This window comes from Pristiophorus japonicus, chromosome 5 (assembly GCF_044704955.1).
Source record: "Pristiophorus japonicus isolate sPriJap1 chromosome 5, sPriJap1.hap1, whole genome shotgun sequence".
Classification (NCBI taxonomy): domain Eukaryota; kingdom Metazoa; phylum Chordata; class Chondrichthyes; family Pristiophoridae; genus Pristiophorus; species Pristiophorus japonicus.
In genome coordinates this window covers 172,017,408-172,043,538 of record NC_091981.1, presented here as the reverse complement: position 1 = coordinate 172,043,538, position 26,131 = coordinate 172,017,408, and positions in this window count along the sequence as shown.

Here is a 26,131-nt window from a genome sequence, read left to right as displayed (position 1 = left end):
TGAAATACACCTGACACTGAGATACACCTGAAGCTGAGATACACCTGACACTGATATACACCTGGCACTGAGATATACCTGCCTTTGAGATATACCTGAAGCTGAGATACACCTGACACTGAGATACACCTGACACTGAGATACACCTGACACTGAGATACACCTGATACTGAGATATACCTGACACGGATATACACCTGGCACTGAGATATACCTGCCTTTGAGATATACCTGAAGCTGAGATATACCGGACACTGAGATACACCTGACACTGAGATACACCTGACTCTGTGACACACCTGATCCTGAGATATACGTGACACTGAGATACACCTGATACTGGGATATGCCTGACTCTGAGATACACCTGACACTGAGATACACCTGACACTGAGATACACCTGAAGCTGAGATACACCTGACACTGAGATACACCTAGCACTGAGATACACCTGACACTGAGATATACTGTCACTGAGATACACCTGACACTGAGATACACCTGACACTGAGATATACATGACACTAAGATACACCTGACACTGAGATACACCTGGCAATGAGGTATACCTGACACTGAGATGCACCTGACACTGAGATACACCTGACACTGAGACATAACTGACACTGAGATACCCCTGACACTGAGATACCCCTGACACTGAGTTACCCCTGACAATTCATACACCTGACACTGAGATACACCTGACAGTGAGATATACCTGACACTGATATACACCTGGAACTGAGATATACCTGCCTTTGAGATATACCTGAAGCTGAGATACACCTGACACTGAGATACACCTGCACTGAGATATACCTGACACTGAGATATACCTGACACTTGATACACCTGAGACTGAGATATACCTGAAGCTGAGATACACCTGACACTGAGATACACTTGACACTGAGATACACCTGACTCTGTGATACACCTGATACTGAGATATACCCGACACTGAGATACACCTGATACTGGGCTATACTTGACTCTGAGATACACCTGACACTGAGATACACCTGAAGCTGAGATACACCTGACACTGACATACACCTGACACTGAGATACACCTGATACTGAGATACACCTGACACTCAGCTATATCTGACACTGATATACACCTGATACTGAGATATACCTGACACTGAGACATACCTGAAGCTGAGATATACCTGACACTGAGGTACACCTGACACTGAGATATTCCTGACACTGAGATACACCTGAGTCTGAGATATACCTGTTACTGAGATACACCTGACACTAAGATATACCTGACACTGAGATATACCTGACACTTGATACACCTGAGACTGAGATACACCTGACACTGAGATACACCTGACTGAGTTATACCTGACACTGAGATACACCTGACACTGAGATACACCTGAGTCTGAGATATACCTGTTACTGAGATACACCTGACATTGAGATACACCTGACAGTGAGATATACCTGACACTGATATAAACTTGGCACTGAGATACACCTGCCTTTGAGATATACCTGAAGCTGAGATACACCTGACACTGAGATACACCTGGCACTGAGATACACCTGACACTGAGATACACCTCACACTGAAATACACCTGACACTGAGATACACCTGAAGCTGAGATACACCTGACACTGATATACACCTGGCACTGAGATATACCTGCCTTTGAGATATACCTGAAGCTGAGATACACCTGACACTGAGATACACCTGACACTGAGATACACCTGACACTGAGATACACCTGATACTGAGATATACCTGACACGGATATACACCTGGCACTGAGATATACCTGCCTTTGAGATATACCTGAAGCTGAGATATACCGGACACTGAGATACACCTGACACTGAGATACACCTGACTCTGTGACACACCTGATCCTGAGATATACGTGACACTGAGATACACCTGATACTGGGATATGCCTGACTCTGAGATACACCTGACACTGAGATACACCTGACACTGAGATACACCTGAAGCTGAGATACACCTGACACTGAGATACACCTAGCACTGAGATACACCTGACACTGAGATATACTGTCACTGAGATACACCTGACACTGAGATACACCTGACACTGAGATATACATGACACTAAGATACACCTGACACTGAGATACACCTGGCAATGAGGTATACCTGACACTGAGATGCACCTGACACTGAGATACACCTGACACTGAGACATAACTGACACTGAGATACCCCTGACACTGAGATACCCCTGACACTGAGTTACCCCTGACAATTCATACACCTGACACTGAGATACACCTGACAGTGAGATATACCTGACACTGATATACACCTGGAACTGAGATATACCTGCCTTTGAGATATACCTGAAGCTGAGATACACCTGACACTGAGATACACCTGCACTGAGATATACCTGACACTGAGATATACCTGACACTTGATACACCTCAGACTGAGATATACCTGACACTGAGATACACCTGACACTGAGATATAACTGACACTGAGATACCCCTGACACTGAGATACCCCTGACACTGAGATACCCCTGACAATTCATACACCTGGCACTGAGATACACCTGACAGTGAGATATACCTGACACTGATATACACCTGGAACTGAGATATACCTGCCTTTGAGATATACCTGAAGCTGAGATACACCTGACACTGAGATACACCTGGCACTGAGATACACCTGACACTGAGATACACCTCACACTGAAATACACCTGACACTGAGATACACCTGAAGCTGAGATACACCTGACACTGAGATACACTTGACACTGAGATACACCTGACTCTGTGATACACCTGATACTGAGATATACCTGACACTGAGATACACCTGAAACTGGGCTATACTTGACTCTGAGATACACCTGACACTGAGATACACCTGAAACTGAGATACACCTGACACTGACATTCACCTGACACTGAGATACACCTGATACTGAGATACACCTGACACTCAGCTATATCTGACACTGATATACACCTGATACTGGGATATACCTGAAACTGAGACATACCTGAAGCTGAGATATACCTGACACTGAGGTACACCTGAAACTGAGATATTCCTGACACTGAGATACACCTGAGTCTGAGATATACCTGTTACTGAGATACACCTGACACTGAGATATACCTGACACTGAGATATACCTGACACTTGATACACCTGAGACTGAGATACACCTGACACTGAGATACACCTGACACTTGATACACCTGAGACTGAGATACACCTGACAATGAGATACACCTGACTGAGTTATACCTGTTACTGAGATACACTTGACACTGAGATACACCTGACAGTGAGATATATCTGACACTGATATACACCTGGCACTGAGATATACCTGCCTTTGAGATATACCTGAAGCTGAGATACACCTGACACTGAGATACACCTGGCACTGAGATACACCTGACACTGAGATACACCTGAAGCTGAGATACACCTGACACTGATATACACCTGGCACTGAGATATACCTGCCTTTGAGATATACCTGAAGCTGAGATACACCTGACACTGAGATACACCTGACACTGAGATACACCTGAATCTGTGATACACCTGATACTGAGATATACCTGACACTGATATACACCTGGCACTGAGATATACCTGCCTTTGAGATATACCTGAAGCTGAGATATACCTGACACTGAGATACACCTGACGCTGAGATACACCTGACACTGAGATACACCTGACTCTGTGATACACCTGATACTGAGATATACCTGACACTGAGATACACCTGATACTGGGATATACCTGACACTGAGATACACCTGACACTGAGATACTCCTGACACTTAGATACACCTGACACTGAGATACACCTGACTCTGTGATACACCTGATACTGAGATATACCTGACACTGAGATACACCTGATACTGGGATATACCTGACACTGAGATACACCTGACACTGAGATACACCTGAAGCTGAGATACACCTGACACTGAGATATACCTAGCACTGAGATACACCTGACACTGAGATATACCTGTCACTGAGCTACACCTGACACTGAGATACACCTGCCACTGAGGTATACCTGACACTGAGATGCACCTGACACTGAGATAAACCTGACACTGAGATACACCTGATACTGGGATATACCTGTCTCTGAGATACACCTGACACTGAGATATACCTGTCACTGAGATACACCTGACACTGAGATACACCTGACACTCAGCTATATCTGACACTGATATACACCTGATACTGAGATATACCTGAAACTGAGACATACCTGAAGCTGAGATATACCTGACACTGAGGTACACCTGAAACTGAGATATTCCTGACACTGAGATACACCTGAGTCTGAGATATACCTGTTACTGAGATACACCTGACACTGAGATATACCTGACACTGAGATATACCTGACACTTGATACACCTGAGACTGAGATACACCTGACACTGAGATACACCTGACACTTGATACACCTGAGACTGAGATACACCTGACAATGAGATACACCTGACTGAGTTATACCTGTTACTGAGATACACTTGACACTGAGATACACCTGACAGTGAGATATACCTGACACTGATATACACCTGGCACTGAGATATACCTGCCTTTGAGATATACCTGAAGCTGAGATACACCTGACACTGAGATACACCTGGCACTGAGATACACCTGACACTGAGATACACCTGAAGCTGAGATACACCTGACACTGATATACACCTGGCACTGAGATATACCTGCCTTTGAGATATACCTGAAGCTGAGATACACCTGACACTGAGATACACCTGACACTGAGATACACCTGAATCTGTGATACACCTGATACTGAGATATACCTGACACTGATATACACCTGGCACTGAGATATACCTGCCTTTGAGATATACCTGAAGCTGAGATATACCTGACACTGAGATACACCTGACGCTGAGATACACCTGACACTGAGATACACCTGACTCTGTGATACACCTGATACTGAGATATACCTGACACTGAGATACACCTGATACTGGGATATACCTGACACTGAGATACACCTGACACTGAGATACACCTGAAGCTGAGATACACCTGACACTGAGATACACCTAGCACTGAGATACACCTGACACTGAGATATACCTGTCACTGAGCTACACCTGACACTGAGATACACCTGCCACTGAGGTATACCTGACACTGAGATGCACCTGACACTGAGATACACCTGACACTGAGATACACCTGATACTGGGATATACCTGTCTCTGAGATACACCTGACACTGAGATATACCTGTCACTGAGATACACCTGACACTGAGATACACCTGACACTGAGATATACATGACACTAAGATACACCTGACACTGAGATACACCTGACTCTGTGATACACCTGATACTGAGATATACCTGACACTGAGATATACCTGATACTGGGATTTACCTGACTCTGAGATACACCTGACACTGAGATACACCTGACACTGAGATACACCTGAAGCTGAGATACACCTGACACTGAGATAACCTAGCACAGAGATACACCTGACACTGAGATATACCTGTCACTGAGATACACCTGACACTGAGATACACCTGACACTGAGGTATACCTGACAATGAGATGCACCTGACACTGAGATACACCTGACACTGAGAAATACCTGAAAGTGAGATACACCTGATACTGAGATATACCTGACACTGAGATACTCCTGACACTGAGATACTCCTGACACTGAGATACACCTGACACTGAGATACACCTGACACTGAGATATACCTGACACTGAGATACACCTGATACTGGGATATACCTGACTCTGAGATACACCTGACACTGAGATATACCTGTCACTAAGATACACCTGACACTGAGATACACCTGACACTGAGATATACATGACACTAAGATACACCTGACACTGAGATACACCTGGCACTGAGGTATACCTGACACTGAGATGCACCTGACACTGAGATACACCTGACACTGAGATGCACCTGACATTGAGATACACCTGACACTGAGATATACCTGACACTGAGATACACCTGATACTGGGATATACCTGACTCTGAGATACACCTGAAGCTGAGATACACCTGACACTGAGATACGCCTGGCACTGAGATACACCTGACACTGAGATATACCTGTCACTGAGATACACCTGACACTGAGATACACCTGACACTGAGATATACATGACACTAAGATACACCTGACACTGAGATACACCTGGCACTGAGGTATACCTGACACTGAGATATACATGTCACTGAGATACACCTGACACTGAGATACACCTGACACTGAGATATACATGACACTAAGATACACCTGACACTGAGATACACCTGGCACTGAGATACACCTGACACTGAGATATACATGACACTAAGATACACCTGACACTGAGATACACCTGATACTGAGATATACCTGACACTGAGATACTCCTGACACTGAGATACACCTGACACTGAGATACACCTGACACTGAGATATACCTGTCACTGAGATACACCTGGCACTGAGATACACCTGACACTGAGATATACATGACACTAAGATACACCTGACACTGAGGTACACCTGGCACTGAGGTATACCTGACACTGAGATATACCTGTCACTGAGATACACCTGACACTGAGATACACCTGACACTGAGATATACATGACACTAAGATACACCTGACACTGAGATACACCTGGCACTGAGATATACATGACACTAAGATACACCTGACACTGAGATACACCTGGCACTGAGTTATACCTGACACTGAGATGCACCTGACACTGAGATACACCTGACACTGAGAAATACCTGAAGCTGAGATGCACCTGATACTGAGATATACCTGACACTGAGATACTCCTGACACTGAGATACACCTGACACTGAGATACACCTGACACTGAGATATACCTGACACTGAGATACACCTGATACTGAGATACGCCTGACACTGAGATACACCTGACACTGAGATATACCTGACACTGAGATACACCTGACACTGAGATATACCTGACACTGAGATACACCTGATACTGAGATACACCTGACACTGAGCAGCTTATCAAACCTCAAGGACAATGAAAACTGTCAAAATCAGCAGGTGCCTTCCTTACAGGATACCCTGTGAGGATTTAGTCATTTGAATAATGGTTCTGTTTCTTTCTCAACCTCTAAGTAATCAAAGTTAATTGCTTCTACCATCTGGGCAGGTGGATAATCGGTGAGCTGTTTGATTGGGTTGTCTACTTACTTAGGCTTGAGATAGAGTTTTGGAATGTATGCGATATAAAAATAAAAATCTGAGATTGCACAGCAGCATAGCCAGTATCTGTTAAGAGAAAAGACAAATTAATGATTTGAGTGCATATCCTTCAACAAAATGAAAAACTGGTGTTAAACAAGCATTTTAATATTGCTGGAAAAAGTAGAGAGAAAAAGGTGAAGGAGGACAAACAGCAGACTCTTGAATGATCGAGAGAAGGAGTTACTAGGTTGTCATCATCATAGGCAGTCCCTCGTATCGAGGACGACTTGCTTCCATGCCAAAAAAGGATGAATTCACAGGTGTTACAATGAAGGACCTAATATTCCAGGTCCAGAACTACATCTTGACGGGTGCAAGATGCCTGTGCGTGGATTTTTTTAATGTGTGGTGGTCGTTGCACACCAGCCACCACACAGGCTTGGTCCAGTGGCAAGAGTTATCCAAGGCGACTGGAGACCTGCTCTGCTGCACAGACCTAGTGCGCACACATAGGTTGAATGATTTGCTAACTGCTTAATAGACAATTTTAGATGGTGCAAAACATCATCACTGAGGTAATGAAAAGCACAAAAGAACCTGAAAATGGTCAAGAAGATGAAAGGACTTGAGAGAGGCCCGAAATAAATTGAGAAAATGGGGGGAATTGGAGAAAGAAAAAATTCTCTGAAAATGTCTGAAATAAAAACAGAGAATTCCACCAAACCACTGATGGGATTTTAACCACAAGAACAGGTGGGTTGGGAGTGGGTGGGGATGAAAATTTATAATTTTTAGAGCGGGTGCGCAACCCAGCTCCAACAAGACTACTTTACAGAGGTGCATTTGGATGCTGGCGAGAAACCTAATCGTTGAAGATGAGGATTTAATTATTGGATGTGGGCGGGTACTTATTGGCACAATTAGTATCCATAGGAGATGTTAATCAGGTCCTTTCAATTTAACTTGAGCAGCTTGGGTTTCCCGGAGCTCAGGAAACTGACCAGGGAAACGGAGGTGAGATTGAGGTGCAGTTGAGGTGGGTATTTAAACTTGTTATTGTTGTGTAGGCATGCCTGTTCACTATGTGATGTCTGTAACACTGTCATGCAACATTCAATGTACCCTAGTACTGCACACACCTTACCGGTACACTAGAGGGTGCTGTTGCTGGAGACCCAGGGGTTGCCTGCACACGGCAGGTAACCCAGTATAAAAAGGAGCACACAGCTTGTTGTCAGCACTCAGGAACTCTAATAAAAGACTGCAGGTCTGCACAGTTTAAGACCATACCCTGCCTCATGGAGTCATTACTAAAGGTGCCTACATACACTACAACTGGCGACGGGAATACGAGGTCACGAACTATACGCTCAACATGTCTAACCTCAGCAACTTTCAGCAATTTACAGAAGGGGAAGATTGGGATGCTTTTGTGGAAAGATTGGAACACTTCTTTATAGCCAACAACCTGGACGGGGACACACCAGCCACACTACCGAACAAACGCAGGGCCATCCTACTTAGCAGTTGTGGGTCCACCATCTACGGTCTCGCAGGGACTTACTAGCCCCGGAGAAGACAACCACCAAGAGCTATGAGGAACTTGTAACAATCATACAGGAACAACTAAAACCGAAAGAAAGCATCCTCACAGCCAGGCACCGGTTCTACACTTACCGGCGACTTGAGGGCCAAGAAATTGCCAAGTATGCTGCACACTTAAGAAGACTAGCTGTACCGTGTGAGTTTGGCGACCACCTTAATGAAACAATGAGGGACATATTTGTCATCGGAATTGGCCACGAAGGCCTCCTACACAAATTGCTCTCGGCTGACATTACGGTCACCCTGCAGAAAGCAATTCAAGTGAGCCAGGCCTACATGGTTTCGGCCAGCGACTCCAGGTGAATACTGACCCAGGACTCTAAACTGGCGAGCGCAGTGCACTGCATGGACACTTCTAAAGGCAGAAATGCTGCCCCGAGTCCCACAACCCTGAGTCCGCCACATGGGGCAAACCGGATGGACCCGTGCTGGGCGCTGTGGAGGAAACCACTGGGCCGACCAGTGCCGCTACAAAGACTATGCATGCAAAGGCTGCAAAGAAAAAGGGCACCTTCAGAGAATGTGCAGAAAAGGCTGTACTCACTTGTCTCTGATGAGTTGGCTAATCACCAGGGCTCCGCCACAGATGAAGATGAAGCTGCTCTAACCCTGGGAGAGGAGTATGGAATCTTTACCTGCTCCACTGGAAGTTCTCCGTAGATGATGGAAGTGGACATCGATGGGGTCCCAGTCTCCATGGAGATCGACACAGGGGCAAGCCAGTCTGTGATGAGCCAAAAGACCTTTGAAAAAATTTGGAGGAATCCTGCCACTCGACCAAAACTGTCTCCTGTCCAGGCAAAGCTGCTCAGCTACACCAAAGGTAAAATCCAAATCGTTGGCAGTGTAGACATCCAGGTCTCCCAGGGAGGCGTGTTGCACAAACTCCCCCTGTGGATTGTAGCCGGCGATGGTCCCATGCTACTGAGCAGGAATATTGGAAGAACCAGGTCCACATCAGGCGAAGTGGTGCTGTGGAAGAAAAGAGCACCACAGCCTGCCTGCAGCAAGACCACAGAATGGCTGCAGCACCACAAGCATGTGGAAGAAAAGAGCACCACAAAATGGCTGCAGCAGACCTGCATTCAAAATGGCCTCCTCCATGCCACGAGTCAACATGGAGGAGCATCATGTGACATCGAGCGGCCAATCGGATTTGAAAGCTCCCTTAAAGGAGACCGGTAACCAAAAAAATTTAAAGGGGAAGTTCCAACTATTTGAGTACACGGACTTAAAAGCTAAAGATGCAATTAAAGGGTGCAAGTATGAAAATGCAATGTAACCATAAATTGTGATACTGGTTTAACTAATGTAACTAATGAGATGAATGCAGGTTAAGAACAAGTTTATTATGCTTAACAATAATTATAGAGATTGTGAAATGCCTAATGTAACCATGTCAGTTGAAACCAGGACACCCAAAAGTGATGCAAGTGCTAGAATGTATAATGCAGGCTCGACTATGTGTGATCAGAGCCAAGGTGTCATGTACACTGGTAGGACACTGCCAAAGGACGTTGGGTCCTACAGGGACCATGCTAATGCCAATGGAATCCCCCTGTGGGAGACCCCCAGGTCCAGCAGGCTACCTGACCATGTAGCCTGGACCTTTGGAACGAATATGATGCCCCTCGCAGGACGCACACACAGGCAGTGAGAGCAGACCTACTACAGGGACAGTGGTCAATGGGCAGCACAGCCACCACCAATGGCAACCGGCACCAGACCAGCCCTCCAGCTTCCCTGGCAAACCCTGGAATGACCTGACCCTCATCCCCATTGGTGGACAAGGAGCCCACCCAGTCTTGTGGCCCTGCCCACCACCCCACAACTACCCATTGCTGCCGTGACTACCTCCCCGAGGGATCCCACAACAGTGACACCCACTTGGTTTGTGTATGAGGGAGGGGAAACATACGAGGCCAGCCTCAAGCACAGGGGTCACACCTGACAACCACACAACCCTCACCACAACCTCCCATAGCCCACCACTGATCACCTCCCCTGGGCATGACAACTAGGATATGAAAAATGCTCAGGAGGGAGTATTATTGTGTAGGCATGCCTGTTCACTGTGTGATGTCTGTAATACTGTCATGCAACATTGAATGTACCCTTGTACTGCACTCACCTTACCGGTACACTAGAGGGTGCTGTTGCTGGAGACCCAGGGGTTGCCTGCACACGGCAGTAACCCAGTATAAAAAGGAACACACAGCTTGTTGTCAGCACTCAGAAGCTGCTAATAAAGGACTGCAGGTCTGCACAGTTTAAAACCATACCCTGCCTCGTGGAGTCATTACTAAAGGTGCCTACAGTTATAATTCCATCTGAATAAAAGCTCACTTCTTACAGCTCAGTTGCCTCTGGCAAATGTTTGGCAGAGAGCAATTGTGTGGATACAGCTTTTAAAAATCTTTTAGGATGGGAGGTGCCTTGGACGTGTTTGACAGCACATCAAAAGAGGAAGATCATCACCATCCATGGCAGCGACGGCATGCTGTGTTGGGATCAGCATGTCCACAGGAGGGAGGGCACAGGATGGAGGGGCACATGAGGGAGGGGCACAGGAGAGAGGTGCACTGGGGGGGAGGGGCACAGGAGAGGGGCACAGGAGGGAGGGCACAGGAGAGAGGTGCTCTGGGGGGGAGGGGCACAGGAGAGGGGGCACAGGAGGGAGGGCACAGGAGGGAGGGGTACAGGGGAGTGGGGCACAGGAGGGAGGGGCACAGGAGGGAGGTGCACTGGGGGGAGTGGCATTGAAGAGGGGCCGAGATTTCAGGAGGCATTACTCACATCAGAGGGATGATAGGCAGAGGCTCAGCTTCCTTGACCTCTTGGAAGTGCAGTGATTCTTCAGGCTGAAGCTGTCACATCAGGTGGTGGCAGACAATTACAGCCTCCTACAGGAAGACCTTCCCCGTTGGGACGTTTTATCACCTTAAAGGTGCTATATAAATATAACTTGTTGCAGGACCTAGTGGCCAAGCATTCCCAGTGTCTGCGAAAGTCACCACTGCCCAAAACATTTTTGTCTCTGGATCCAGGATCTCCCAGTCGGCTGCACATAAAAGCAGGCATGATCTTGTTGAATGGCGGAGCTAGCTCGAGGGGCTAGATGGCCCACTCCTGTTCCTAATTCTTATGTTCTTATGTTCTTATGATGACTTGATTGGCAAGGCCGATAATTATGTAAATTTTCTGTGATGGCAATAGCCAGAATGAGCGGGCACTTAGGTGGCCTCTCTGGCCGGATTCCCACAGGTTCAGGGATCCATCGACTGCACACATGTGACAATCTGAGCACCACGACAGCAACTAGGAGTTTTTTATGAACCAAGAGGGATTTACCTCTCGCTGAGAGGTTAACTAGTACTTTTGGGGAGGATTTAAACTAATTTGGCAGGGGGAGTGGAACCAGAAAATACCAGAAAGAAGCAGAAGTGAGTTCAGAGAACAGAGAGATATGAAAAACAGTAAAATTACAAATATCCCCAAAATTGCAAGGATCAGATTGAGGAGAAAAGCAAAAGTGCCGAAAGTGGTATTACATTTTATGTCCGTCAATGCCTGTACTGTGACTTATCTCTTCTCCACCTCCACATGGTGAATATCATGGCTGTGATCCCCCCTGCCCTCCCATCCTGAACCCCGGTGGGCCACTGACCCTCCCAATGTCTGTCCCCAACCAGGCCTTGGATCACCTACCATCAAGGGGACTACTCAGCGCTGAGCCTGCGGCCAACATCTCGCCGTAGGCAACTAGGCTCATACAGCAGTGCCTGGTCTCTAGTCGTCTTGGACCCCCTTGCCACTGGATCAAGACGTTGCTCAGAAAAGCCCTTGTGCAACGACCACCCCACGTTAAAAGAACTCACGCACAGGCATCTTCCACTCCATTAAAATGAAGCTCGGGACCTGGAACGTCAGGACTCTCATGGACAACCCCAACAGCGACAGGCCGGAACGCCGCACCGCCATAGTTGCCCGGGAACTTAGACGCTTTGATATTGACATCGCCGCCCTAAGCGAGATCCGGCGGGCAGGAGAAGGCCAGCTCAAGGAACAATGTGGAGGTTACACCTTCTTCTGGAAAGGAAAACCAGAAGAAGAATGCCGCCTCCATGGAGTCGGCTTCGCCATCAAAAACGAGCTGGCTGACCGCCTCAAAGATTCCCCGTGTGGGACTAATGAATGCCTCATTACTCTTCGATTCACCCTATCCTGGAACCAGTGCACCACAGCCATCAGTACATATGCCCCGACACATGATGCAACTGATGAGGCCAAAGAGGGTTTTTACGCCAACCTTGAAAAATCCCTGTCCTGCGTCCCCGCGGGCGACAAACTGATCCTCCTCAGTGACTTCAATGCCAGTGTTGGTAAGGACACAGACCTCTGGGGGGCGTGATTGGCAGAGAGGGGGTAGGGAAAGCCAACTTCAGTGGTACCCTGCTTCTGACAAAATGTCTAGAGCACGAACTTTTCATCACCAACACCTTGTTCCACCAGAGGGACAAATACAAGGCATCGTGGCAAGATCCTCGCTCCAAGCACTGGCACCTGCTTGGCTATGTCATCGTACGAGCCAGGGATTTCAAGGATGTGCGCATCACCCACGCCATGACAGGAGCCAACGACTGCTGGATGGACCACCACCTAATCCGATCCATCATTGACATCAACAACGCCCCAAAGTAGAGGGGCAGCAGAAGCAGTGCCACAAAAACGTCAATGCCGGAGCACTTAAGGACCCAGCTAATACAGCCAGCACCTCACAACTAACCTGGCGTGCCTTGACAAGCCCGAGACACAGAATGCCCACAGTGCTTGATCTGACCTCCAGGCCTCCATAACCAGTGCCTGCAAAGAGACACTCGGTTACGCAACCAGGAAGCACCAGAACTGGTTTGATGAGCATGATCAGGAGATCCAAGAGCTAACAGATTGCAAGCACAGGGCGTTTTTGAGGCTTAAACAATGACCCAATGCGAAAACAGCAAAACAGCATTACAGACGGCTCAAGGCTGAGGTCCAACAAAAAAAACGGGACCTAAAGAACAGGTGGTGGATGAAGAAAGCACAGGAGATACAGCAGCTGGCCAACAACCATGATGTGCGAGGATTCTTCATCGCAGTCAAGGCCACCTACGGGCCAAACACCCAAGGCCCCACGCCACTGCTGGCCAAGAACGGGGAAACACTCATCAAGGACACCGAGACAGTCAGAACCTGCTGGAAGGAGCACTTTGAAGATCTCCTCAATCGAGACTCTGCCTTTGACTCGAGTGTTCTCGACTCCATCCCGCAGCATGCTACCAGCCACCACCTCAGTGAGACTCCAACATTGCACAAGGTAGAAAAAGCCCTAAGACAGCTCAAAAACCACAAGGCTACGGGTATGGACGGAATCCCTGCTGAGGCATTGATGTATGGCGGAGAGGTACTGCTGGCGCGAATACACAACCTCATCTCTATCATCTGGAGGGAGGAGAGCATGCCAGGGGATCTCAGAGATGCAGTAATCGTGACCATCTTTAAAAAAGGGGACAAGTCCGACTGCGGCAACTACAGAGGAATCTCCCTGCTATCAGCCACTGGGAAAGAGGTCGCTAGAGTCCTCCTCAACCGTCTTCTTCCCGTGGCCGAGGAGCTCCTCCCGGAGTCACAGTGCGGATTTTGTCCCCTACGGGGCACAACGGACGTGATTTTTACAACGCGACAGCTACAGGAAAAATGCTGGGAACAGCGCCAGCCCTTATACATGGCCGCCTTCGACCTTACAAAAGCTTTAGACACTGTCAATCGCGAGGGTCTATGGAGTGTCCTCCTCCGTTTCGGATGCCTCCAAAGGTTCATCACCATCCTCTGCCTGCTCCACGACGACATGCAGGGCGTGATCATTACCAATGGATCTATCACAGACCCAATCCACGCACGGACCGGGGTTAAACAGGGCTGCGTCATTGTCCCAACCGTCTTCTCAATCTTTCTCGTCACCATGCTCCAACTCACAGTCAACAAGCTCCCTGCTGGAGTGGAACTAAACTACAGAACCAGTGGGAACTTGTTCAACCTGCGCCGTCTCCACACCACCTCAACCTCTAACGTTGAGCTACAGTATACGGATGACACCTGCATCTGCGCACACAGAGGCCTCACTCCAGGACATAGTCGACATATTTACTGAGGCGTACGAAAGCATGGGCCTTACACTAAACATCCGTAAGACAAAGGTCCTCCATCAGCCTGTCCCTCGCCGCACAGCACTGTCCCCCAGTCATCAAGATCCACGGCGAGGCCCTGGACATGACGGACCACTTCCCATACCTCGGGAGCCTCCTATCAACAAGAGCAGGCATCGACAATGAGATCCAACACCACCTCCAGTGTGCCAGTGCAGCCTTCGGGTCGCCTGAGGAATACCTGCCCTCCTGTATGACTCAGAGACATGGACTATGTACAGTAGACACCTCAAGTTGCTGGACAAATATCACCAACGATGTCTCTGCAAGATTCTACAAATCCCCTGGGAGGACAGGCACACCAACATCAGTGTCCTCACTCAGGCTAACATCCCCAACATTGAAGCACTGACCACACTCGATCAGCTCCGCTGGGCAGGCCACATAGTCTACATGCCAATCACGAAACTCCCAATGCAAGTGCCCTACTCGGAGCTCCTTCATGGCAAACTAGCTAAAGGTGGGCAGCGGGAACACTACAAGGACACCCTCAAAGCCTCCCTGATAAAGTGCAACATCCCCACTGACACCTGGGAGTCCCTGGCCCAAGACCGCCCTCAGTGGAGGAAGTGCATCTGAGAGGGCGCTGAACACCTCAAGTCTCAACGCCAAGAGCATGCAGAAATCAAGCGCAGACAGGGGAAAGAGTACGCGGTGAACCAGTCCCGCCCTTCCCTCAATGACTATCTGTCCCACCTGTGACAGAGTCTGTGGCTCTCGTATTGGACTGTTCAGCCACCAAAGAACTTGATATGTCCTTACTATACAGTATAAATGCACATGAGGCCCATACTTGAGAGAAGGTCACTCTGTGACCAGTTACCTTTATTACCAAGACCTCAATTGATGAAGGTGGGTGAAGCTTCCCCTTTTATACCTGAAAGTCCAGGTTAGGAGTGTCTCCCTTGTGGTCAATGTTCTCAAGGTGTACAAATTAGGTCAGCTTATACCTGGGTTACATTGATAGTTGAATACATGACATCACCTCCCCCCCAAAGTCTTATTGGGATCAGAGGGTAAGTCTCTCTGGTGGTTTACGCTCCCTTGTAGAACGCCTGAGTTGGGTCTCCGGTTGTTGGGCGCTGGCCTAAGTGTCTGCTGTTTGCGGTGCCTCAGGCCTGTCCAGACTGCCTTCAGTGACTGGGCTCTCCTCCACTTGGTTCCGGTGTTCGGTCACCTGTGGTGGAGTAAACTCTATGTCATGTTCTTCCTCTGCTTCTTCTATGGGGTTGCTGAACCTCCTTTTAGTTTGATCCACGTGTTTGCGGCAGATTTGTCCATTAGTAAGTTTAACTACCAAAACCCTATTCCCCTCTTTGGCAATCACAGAGCCTGCAATCCATTTGGGCCCTGCAGCGTAATTAAGGACAAAAACAGGGTCATTGGCAACAATACATCGCGCCCTCGCATTCCTGTCATGGTAGTCACATTGTGACTGACGCCTGCTCTCAACAATTTCTTTCATAATAGGGTGTATAAGGGAATACCTGGTTTTGAGCATCCTTTTCATTAGCAGCTCTGCGGGTGGAACCCTTGTGAGCGAGTGTGGTCGAGATCTATTGGCCAACAGGAGGCGTGATAAGTGGCTTTGTAGGAAATCCTTTTGGATTCTGAGCATCCCCTGTTTGATTATCTGCACTGCTCGTTCTGCATGGCCGTTTGAGGCCGGCTTGAACAGTGCCGTTCTGACATGGTTGATTCCATTGCCTGCCATGAAGTCCTGGAATTCAGTACTTGTGAAGCACGGGCCATTGTCACTGACCAAGACATCCTGTAGACCATGGGCAGCAAACATTGCCCGTAGACTTTCTACCACGGCAGAGGATGCGCTTGAATTTAAAATGGCACACGCAATCCATTTGGAGTAGGCGTCTCCTACAACCAAAAACATTTTTCCCATGAAAGGACCTGCGTAGTCCACATGGATGCATGACCATGGCTTGGCGGGCCAGGACCAGGGGCTGTGGGGGGCTTCCCTTGGTGCGTTGCCCAGCTGAGTACACGTGTTGCACCTGCGAACACAAAGTTCCAGGTCTGCATCTATCCCTGGCCATCAAACATGTGACCTGGCAATTGCCTTCATCATGACAATGCCCGGGTGCTCATTGTGAAGTTCTCTGATAAACACCTCTCTGCCCATCTGGGGCATGACTACTCGGTTTCCCCACAGTAGGCAATCGGCCTGAATCGAGAGTTCATCCTTGCGCCTATGAAACGGTTTAAATTCCTCAGGGCATGCCCCATACGTGGCTGCCCAGTCCCCATTCAGGACACATTTCTTAACTCAAGACAGTAGCAGGTCTTTATTTATCCAGACTTTGATCTGACGGTCTGTCACAGGTGAGCCTTTGCTTTCGAAAGCTTCAACAGCTATGACCATCTCAGCATCATGCTCAGTTGCCCCCGCAGTGGTGGCTAGTGGGAGCCTGCTGAGTGCATCGGCGCAGTTTTCAGTGCCCGGTCTGTGCCGAATTATGTAGTCATAGGCGGCTAACGTAAGTGCCCACCTCTGTATGCAGGTCGATGTATTCGCATTTATGGCCTTGTTGTCGGCCAAAAGGGACGTTAGGGGTTTGTGATCTGTCTCCAGCTCAAATTTCCTGCCAAACAGGTACTGGTGCATTTTTTTTACTGCATATACACATGCTAGCGCTTCCTTTTCTACCATCCCGAAGCCCCTTTCTGCCTGGGACAGACATCTGGAGGCATAAGCTACTGGCTGGAACTGACCATTGGCATTCACATGCTACAACACACACCCGACCCCACAGGACGACTCATCGCACGTTAATACAAGTTTCTTACATGGGTCATATAACGTTAACAGTTTGTTGGAGCATAACAAGTTGCATGCTCTATCAAAAGCACTTTCCTGGCTGTCCCTCCAGACCCAATCGCGACCTTTGCGTAGGAGCATGTGTAGCCGCTCTAACAGCATGCTCAATTTGGGAAGAAAGTTACCAAAATAGTTCAGGAGCCCCAGGAACGAACGCAGCTCTGTCGTGTTACGAGGTCTGGGTGCTCTCTGGATCGCTTCCGTTTTGGACGCAGTAGGTCTGATCCCGTCTGCTGCTACCTTGCTCCCCAGGAATTCTACCTCTGGAGCAAAGAAGACGCACTTGGCCTTTTTCAGTCGCAGCCCTACCCGGTCCAATCTGCGTAGCACCTCCTCCAGGTTGTGGAGGTGTTCTTCAGTATCGCGATCCGTGATGAGGGTGTCGTCTTGAAAAACCACCGTCCTTGAAATCGACTTGAGGAGGCTTTCCATATTTTGCTGAAAGATCGCGACGGCCGAATGAATCCCGAACGGACATCTGTTATACTCAAAGAACCCCTTGTGTGTCGTGATGGTGGTCAGCTTCTTCGACTCACTCGCCAGCTCCTGGGTCATGTAAGCTGAGGTCAGGTCCAATTTTGAAAAAAGTTTGCCACCGGATAGCGTCGCAAAGAGGTCCTCCGCTCTCGGTAGTGGGTACTGGTCTTGGAGTGACACCCGATTGATGGTGGCCTTGTAATCGCCACATATCCTGACCGACCCATCCGCCTTGAGCACCGGCATGATCGGGCTCGCCCAGTCACTGAATTCGACTGGCGAGATGATGCCTTCCCTCAGCAGGCGGTCCAATTCGCATTCTATCTTTTCCCGCATCACGTATGACACTGCTCTGGTCTTGTGATGTACTGGCCTGGCGTCCGGGTTTATGTGAATCACTACCTTGGCCCCCATGAAAATGCTGATGCCAGGTTGAAATAATGAGTCAAATTTGTCCAGGACCTGTGAGCATGATACTCGCTGCACAGAAGAAATTGCATTGACATCGCCCCATTTACCAGTTCATGACAGCAAGCCAACTCCTCTCTAGTGCAGGACCGTCCCCCGGGACAATCCAGAGTGGCAACCTGTTCTCCGAATCTTTGTGGGTCACAACTACCGTGGCACTGCCTAGCACCAGAATGATCTCCTTTGTATATGTCCGTAGCTATGCGTCAATCGGCAATAATTTTGGCCTCCTGGTCTTGGTCACCCACAACCTTTCGAACTGTTTGATACACATCAAGGACTGGCTGGCCCCCTTGTCTAGCTCCATTAATACTGGGATGCCATTGATGAGCACTTTCATCATTATCGGTGGCGTCCTGGTATCTGAATTGTATTTGTGCTCCACATGAACTCTTTGAACTTCAACTTCCAGCAATTTCCCCCAGTATTCATTTGGCCTTGTAGGGCTTACATCAGGCCCATTCTCGTCATACATCAACCTGGCTGCAGGCTTCCTGCACATATGTGCCAAGTGACCGCTGACATTGCAGTTTCTGCCGGTATATTGCTGATACCTGCAAGCTCTGGCTGGGTGTTTGCCTCCACACCTCCAGCATGAGCTGGAGGCTCCGTTGTTGGAAACAAAAGGTCCATTACCAGTCGATCGTCTCTGACTGTCTCTGTAACTATCCTTAAGCGCACTATTAACAGGTGTTGATGGCCCCATTACTGGCTGCATTGTCCATTGCGATGGCATGAATCGCCGTTCAGCTGGCCATTGTCTCTGTTGAATTCCCCCCTTTGGGTTCGACTACATGCTGGGGCATGTCCGATTGCCTTTGTCTGCCTGGAGAACTGTGTGCTGCATTAACAATGTTGACTCCCTGGTCATTTGCCGCATTTGAGCCAAGGTTTTTGTCATACATCATTCTGGTCTCTTCCTCCCCTGAGATCAATGTCTGGGCTATCAGAGCCGCCGCTTCCAAGGTCAAGTCTTTGGTCTCAATCAGCTTCCTGAAAACCCCAGCATGCCTAATGCTCTCAATAAAAAAGTCTCGCAGTATCTCCGCTCTGTATGCATCTGGGAACTTACATAGGCTCACCAGTCGCCGGTGATCTGCCATGAAGTCAGGAGCGCTTTGCCCTTCTTGCCGCCGGTGCGTGTAAAACCGGTGTCTCGCCATGTGCATGCTGCTCGCCGGTTTAAGGTGTTTCCCGATCAACTTACTGAGCTCTTCGAAAGTCTTGTACATCGGCTTCTCTGGCGCTAGAAGGTCCTTCATCAGAGAGTACATTCTGGATCCACAAACCGTCAGGAGATGAACCCTGCGTTTGTCGGCCGAATCCTGTCCCAACCATTCCTTAGTGACAAAACTTTGCTGTAGTCTCTCAATAAAGTCGTCCCAATCATCACCAACACAGTACCTCTCTTCTGTGCTGCTAGTGGCCATGCTCGCGTGGTTTAAATCCCAGTTTCTCGTCGCCAATGATATGTCCTTACTATACAGTATAAATGCACATGAGGCCCATACTTGAGAGAAAGTCACTCTGTGACCAGTTACCTTTATTACCAAGACCTCAAGTGATGAAGGTGGGTGGAGCTTCACCTTTTATACCTGAAAGTTCAGATTAGGAGTGTCTCCCACAAGTTCGCCCCTTGTGGTCAATGTTCTCAAGGTGTACAACTTAGCTCAGCTTATACATGGGTTACAATGATAGTTGAATACATGACAGAACTCACTTCAGGAGTGGAAGCAAGTCTTCCTCGATTCTGAGGGACTGCCTATGATGATGATGACTTTTAAGGTTGGTGAGTGACAAGCACGAATTCTACATGGGATTATGATGTGGTTGCATTAACAGAGAAATGGCTCCAACAAGGTCAGGAACGATAGAGAAGGAAAAAGCAGAAGGTGTGTGGCAGTATTGATTAAGGATGTTACAGTTCGAAATACTAAGGGGGAGAAATTCGGGAGCTTCCCGTTTGGAGTACTAACTTTTAAAAGTTGAAAAAATTAGCGGCAGGAGCACAGGATTTTCAACTTTAAAAAAATTTGGGGCTGGATTTTCAGTTAATTTGCACCCCGTTTAGTGCCTGGGTGGGGCACAAAAAAGATTTTTTTGTGCATGAAATGAGTCGCACAAGATTTTGCGCCCAGGCGGAACTTTCGGTAATGGTTTTGCGGTGGCACTAAAACTTAGTGCCTGCCTGCTGTTTTCATCGTTTGGATGACGTAAATCATCGTGCATCGCTGCGCCAGCATGCTGGGTGGAACTTTCGGCCATATCGCCTGAATTAGCGTCCGCCCAGGAACCCACTAACAAAAAGCAGTCACACCCCAGGCGCACCAAGCGCTAACGGCGCCATCTTGTAAACGGAGGAGGAAGTTGGAGTTGTGAGTGATTAAAAACATTCAGAGAAGAACGCTGCGTTACATTGCATACTTTACATTGTGAAGTTTACATGAATTTATAGTTTGTTTTAAAGCACATTTAAGGACATTTTTAAAGATGGTGGCCATTCTATGTCAGCCATTAATCCAGGCTACTATATTTATATGGCATCGAGCTGGAAGATTGATGATCATTTTCAACATAATCGAAGACGTATGGGGGAGGAGGTCTTACCCCCCCACGAGTTTACAGGGAACATCGCTCATACCGGCAGCTCTCTGAGGCACAGTGCATTAGAAGGCTGCACTTCTGAATTGAAGTGCTGACAGAGATATGCCAGCTCGTACAGGAAGACATACAGTATACCAGCGGCAGCAGGGCTGCACTGTCCATCGAGGTGAAGGTGACTGTGGCACTTGCCTTCTATGCCTCCGGCTGCTTTCTGGCATCAGCGGGGGACATATGCTCCATTTCGCAGCACGCTACACTTTGCTGCATTCGCCAGGTGACTGCTGCACTGTACACATGCAGGATGGACGTCCTAAACTTCCCAATGACCAAGGAGGCCCAAAATGAGAGGGCTGTAGATTTTGGACGATTTGCTGGCTTCCCCAAAGTTACGGGTGCCCTCAACTCTACGCACATCGCCCTGCGAGCACCTTTACAGAATGCAGAGGTTTACCAAAACCGAAAGGGAGTCCACTCCATGAATGTACAGATCATCTGCGACCATACTCAGCGTGTCATGGCAGTCAATACCCAATATCCAGGGAGCATCCATGATACTTTCATCTTGTGTGAAAGCACTGTCTCACGCATGCTCTAGCGCCAACCACAAGGCTAGAGCTGGATGCTGGGGGACAAAGGTTCTGGCCTCACCACCTGGCTCATGACCTCCCTCCGGAACCCTCAGACAGAAGTCGAGCATCGCTATAATGAGAGCCATGCAGCCACACGCAACATCGTCAAACAGACAATTGAAGTCCTCAAGCAGCGCTTCTGATGCCTGGACCCCTCTGGAGGCTGCCTGCAATACTCCCCTCAGCAGGTCTCTGAGTTCATTGTGGTGTGCTGCATGCTACACAACTTTGCCATCATGAGGGGACAGAATTTGCCGATGGGGATTGCAGGACCACCTCAGGAGAGAGGGGAGAAGGGGTGGTGTGGTTGGGGGGGAGGGTAGGGGGGTGGTGGGGGAGGAGGAGGATGAGGACGAGGACGAGGAAGAGGTGCCTGGCGAGGAACCCATACTACCACCACCCCCACCACAACCACAGCGGAGGCATCGTGGAAATTTCATCACTGCAAAAGCCTTACGTCAGCAGTTCATAATTGAACGCTTTGCTTGATGAGTGAAGGGCACGATTGACCATTGCCTGGCCACTCTATCCCACCATGTTGACTATTCCCCCTCTTAATCTGCAAATGTGACACTACACAGCAATGGATAAGGTGAGCAAAAGAATGTATGAAACATTGTAAACTTTTATAACTTTGTTAACATAATTTGCAAATGTTGAAACTTTAATAAAATAACATCAATTATCTGCAGCCAGCAGTGTGATTAAACAACAACAACATTATAACAAACACTCCGACCCCACTGTCTTTTACCATCAGCTTTCCCCTCCGCATCCCCCCCTGCCCGCCCCTCACCCTTGTTCCCCTTCCTCATCTGCTCCTCATACCCAAAGTGCCAAAGTGGTACCACGATGGTGTGCAGCAACGGTGTCAGAGCGCTGCTGTGTTGTGGGGAGAGACATTGGAGACGTCTCCTCGGGGGACACTCGACCAGCTCATGACCCGGCTTCTGACTGGCGAGCCTCTTCATTGGCATCACCAATCACAGGTGATGTGGGAGTGTGTCTGGGTATCACACTGGGAAATCGGAAAGGCTGCTCACCACACTCTCTGGGACTCCAGTTTGACTAATGGAGGTCACCAGCCTCATGTGGGCAGTGGTGGTCTCGCAGGTTTTGCAACTCGCACCGACAATCTGCGACCCTACCTCTGTTATGGTCGTAGTGAGATTCTCGATGGTCGCAGGAATCCTACCCAGGACATCAATGGGTGATGGGTGAGCTGGATGCTCTCCCTGGACAGTCCCACCATGTCCAGTTCCGCATCTGCCTGTCTCTCAGCAGACCAACTTTGCTGTCTCACCCTCCGGAGAGATGGTATATGGGATTCGACCCCAGAACTGCATTGCTGCATGCCACTAGTCCCAGGAGCCTCAGAGATCTCAAAGTCCAGGAATGTAACATCATCCTCGGACGAGGTGTTTGCCAGTGGCAAAAGAGGTGCAGACTGCATCTGTTCCCCACCCTCTCTCGGAGTCGGCTGCTCTGTCAACTCCTCTTCCCTCTTCTTGCTCCTCCTTCTCCTCCACACGATGGCCTGATGTGGAGGGTTGATCCAAGGGATGCGGCACCTGTGACTGGTCATCTGGAAGTAGAAAGCAACAGACGAGTGGTTAGCAGCAGAGGAGAGGACAGGGTGACATGAGGAAGGTCACATAGCACAGGCTCATTTGAAGGACTACCACTACTCCATTATATCTATTCCAGAGGCACTGCATCCCATTGCCCCAACCCTAGTCCACAGGCACAGCATCACATTGCCCAAACCCTAGTCCACAGACACTGCATCACATTGCCCCAACCCTAGTCCACAGACACTGCATCACAATGCTCCAACCCTAGTCCACAGACACTGCATCACATTGCCCCAACCCTAGTCCACAGACACTGCATCACATTGCCCAAACCCTAGTCCACAGACACTGCATCACATTGCCCCAACCCAGCCCAGGGAGGGTGCAAGACTTACCCTCAGTATGTAAGTGGGGATCAGCACTCCCAGTGGCAGTTGCCTGACCTGAGACGCTGATGAGGCCTGCCACTCGCTCCTCGAGTGAAAATGAAAATGGGAATGGTTACCAGAGGGCCCATCTGCTCTTGTGGCACACACAAATAGCCACCAAACTACTTATGCCATACTGTCTGAATGTAATAAAGAAATCTGTTTAATGGCCTTGGAAGTTGCACGTGGTTCATCAGGAGGACATCGAAGTGTGGAAACATCTCGAGATCTCAGAAAGCAATCTTAATAATGTGTAAAGATCATTCATGGCAAATAGGGTGCCAAACTAAGCCTACCTATGTGTCATGCATTTTAGGGGGCAACCCACAGAGTGCTGAGAGATACCAACAGCAGGAGAACACCCACAGACTGCTAACAGGCACCAAAAGCATGAGAACAAATAGTGTCAGATTTATAATTGAAGTAATAAAGGAGTGCAGCAATAAAAATTGTACTCACTCTAACAACCCTCGAAAGATCGTTACACTTTTTCCAGCACTGCTTCCCACTCCTGACCATTATGTCTGAGGCAGAGTCCTTCTCAGCAATCTTGCTCTAGATTCTCTTAAAAATCACTGGCAGGGGTCTAGATCCTCCCACCCCCCAACCCCCCATGTGTAGTTCCTGCCATCTCCTCTCTGCAGCCCCCACAAGAGCTTTGTTCGTCTCTTGTAAATATCGTCTGGTACACTGTCTGCAGTCCTCTTCCTCCATCATCAAAACCGTATAATAAAATGGCTGACTCAGCCCTGGGTGTACTGCGCATGTGTGCGGCCATGCCCTGCATTTGCGTTTGTGATCGTACAAAAAAAAATTTGCACATGCGCAGTGTGGCCAATTATTTTTAGGGCTGGAACTTTTGGCTCTGGCGTACAGGTTCTGTGGTGCAATGCTCGAGATAGCGCTAATGTTCGTCATGAACTTTCATTTGGCAAAGGTGGTGCTCTCTGGCAATAACGCAAACCCGGAGCTAAAATTTTTATTTTGCCACAATTTGCGCCCTGAAATGGGCGAAATCACAAAAAGTCAAAAATCCTGCCCTTGGTGTTTGTGCTCCAGGAAGGAAGTGGTGCGCTAAACCAAGCATTCCACTTCCTTCCTGGAATGCAACAGACAGCTGGCGGGGTCGTAGTGGTGCACGCTGCCGCATTTGGAGGCTCCTTAACTCTCTTAAAGGCTCTGCATTACAATCATTTACCTGGTCCCCAACGGCAGCCGCGATCCGTCCCGATCAGCCCCATGCACTGCAGAAGAGTGCCTGGCTGATTGATTGCGGCCAAAGAGGCAGCTAAAAAAATGAGAAAGACCATTTTTGAATTTTTTTTTATTTATCTCGGCCACCTTCCCTTTAACTTTCGCCCCTGAAACACCCGGCCTCACGATCAACGCTTCCTGCAGCTGCTGGTGCTTTCGCCTGGCGATGCTGCAGGGGGTGCAACCGAAGTTCGGGTTCGGTGTGCTACCAGGACGACGTGCATGGCAATGACATCATGATCTCTGAGTGAAGGAGATCGGGGCGCAACATCCTACATCGGCCGCAAACCTCCTGCGATGTTAGTGGGAGTCGTTCATCTCACCGCATCCGGTCGGTAAGTGGTTAGTGTTATGTATTTAACCCTTGGCAACCTGTATCACATCACCACCAGAGGGCTTACCTGTTGGAGTCCCAGCATCCCTAGGGAGTACGGTATATAAGCAGGCCACCCACGCGGTACCTGCACTCTGGAGTCTAATTAAAGGGGCTAAGGTTACACTTACTGATTGCTTACAATACTCAGTTTCATCCTTTATTGTGAGTGTAATAATTGGCGATGAGGTAACCAACAATCGAGCGAAAATGCAAAGAACAGTTGGTATCCTGGAGAGGTTCTCAGAAGGGGACGATTGGGAGGCCTTCGTGGAGAGACTCGACCAATACTTCGTGGTCAACGAGCTGGAAGGGGACGAGAATGCTGCCAAATGAAGGGCG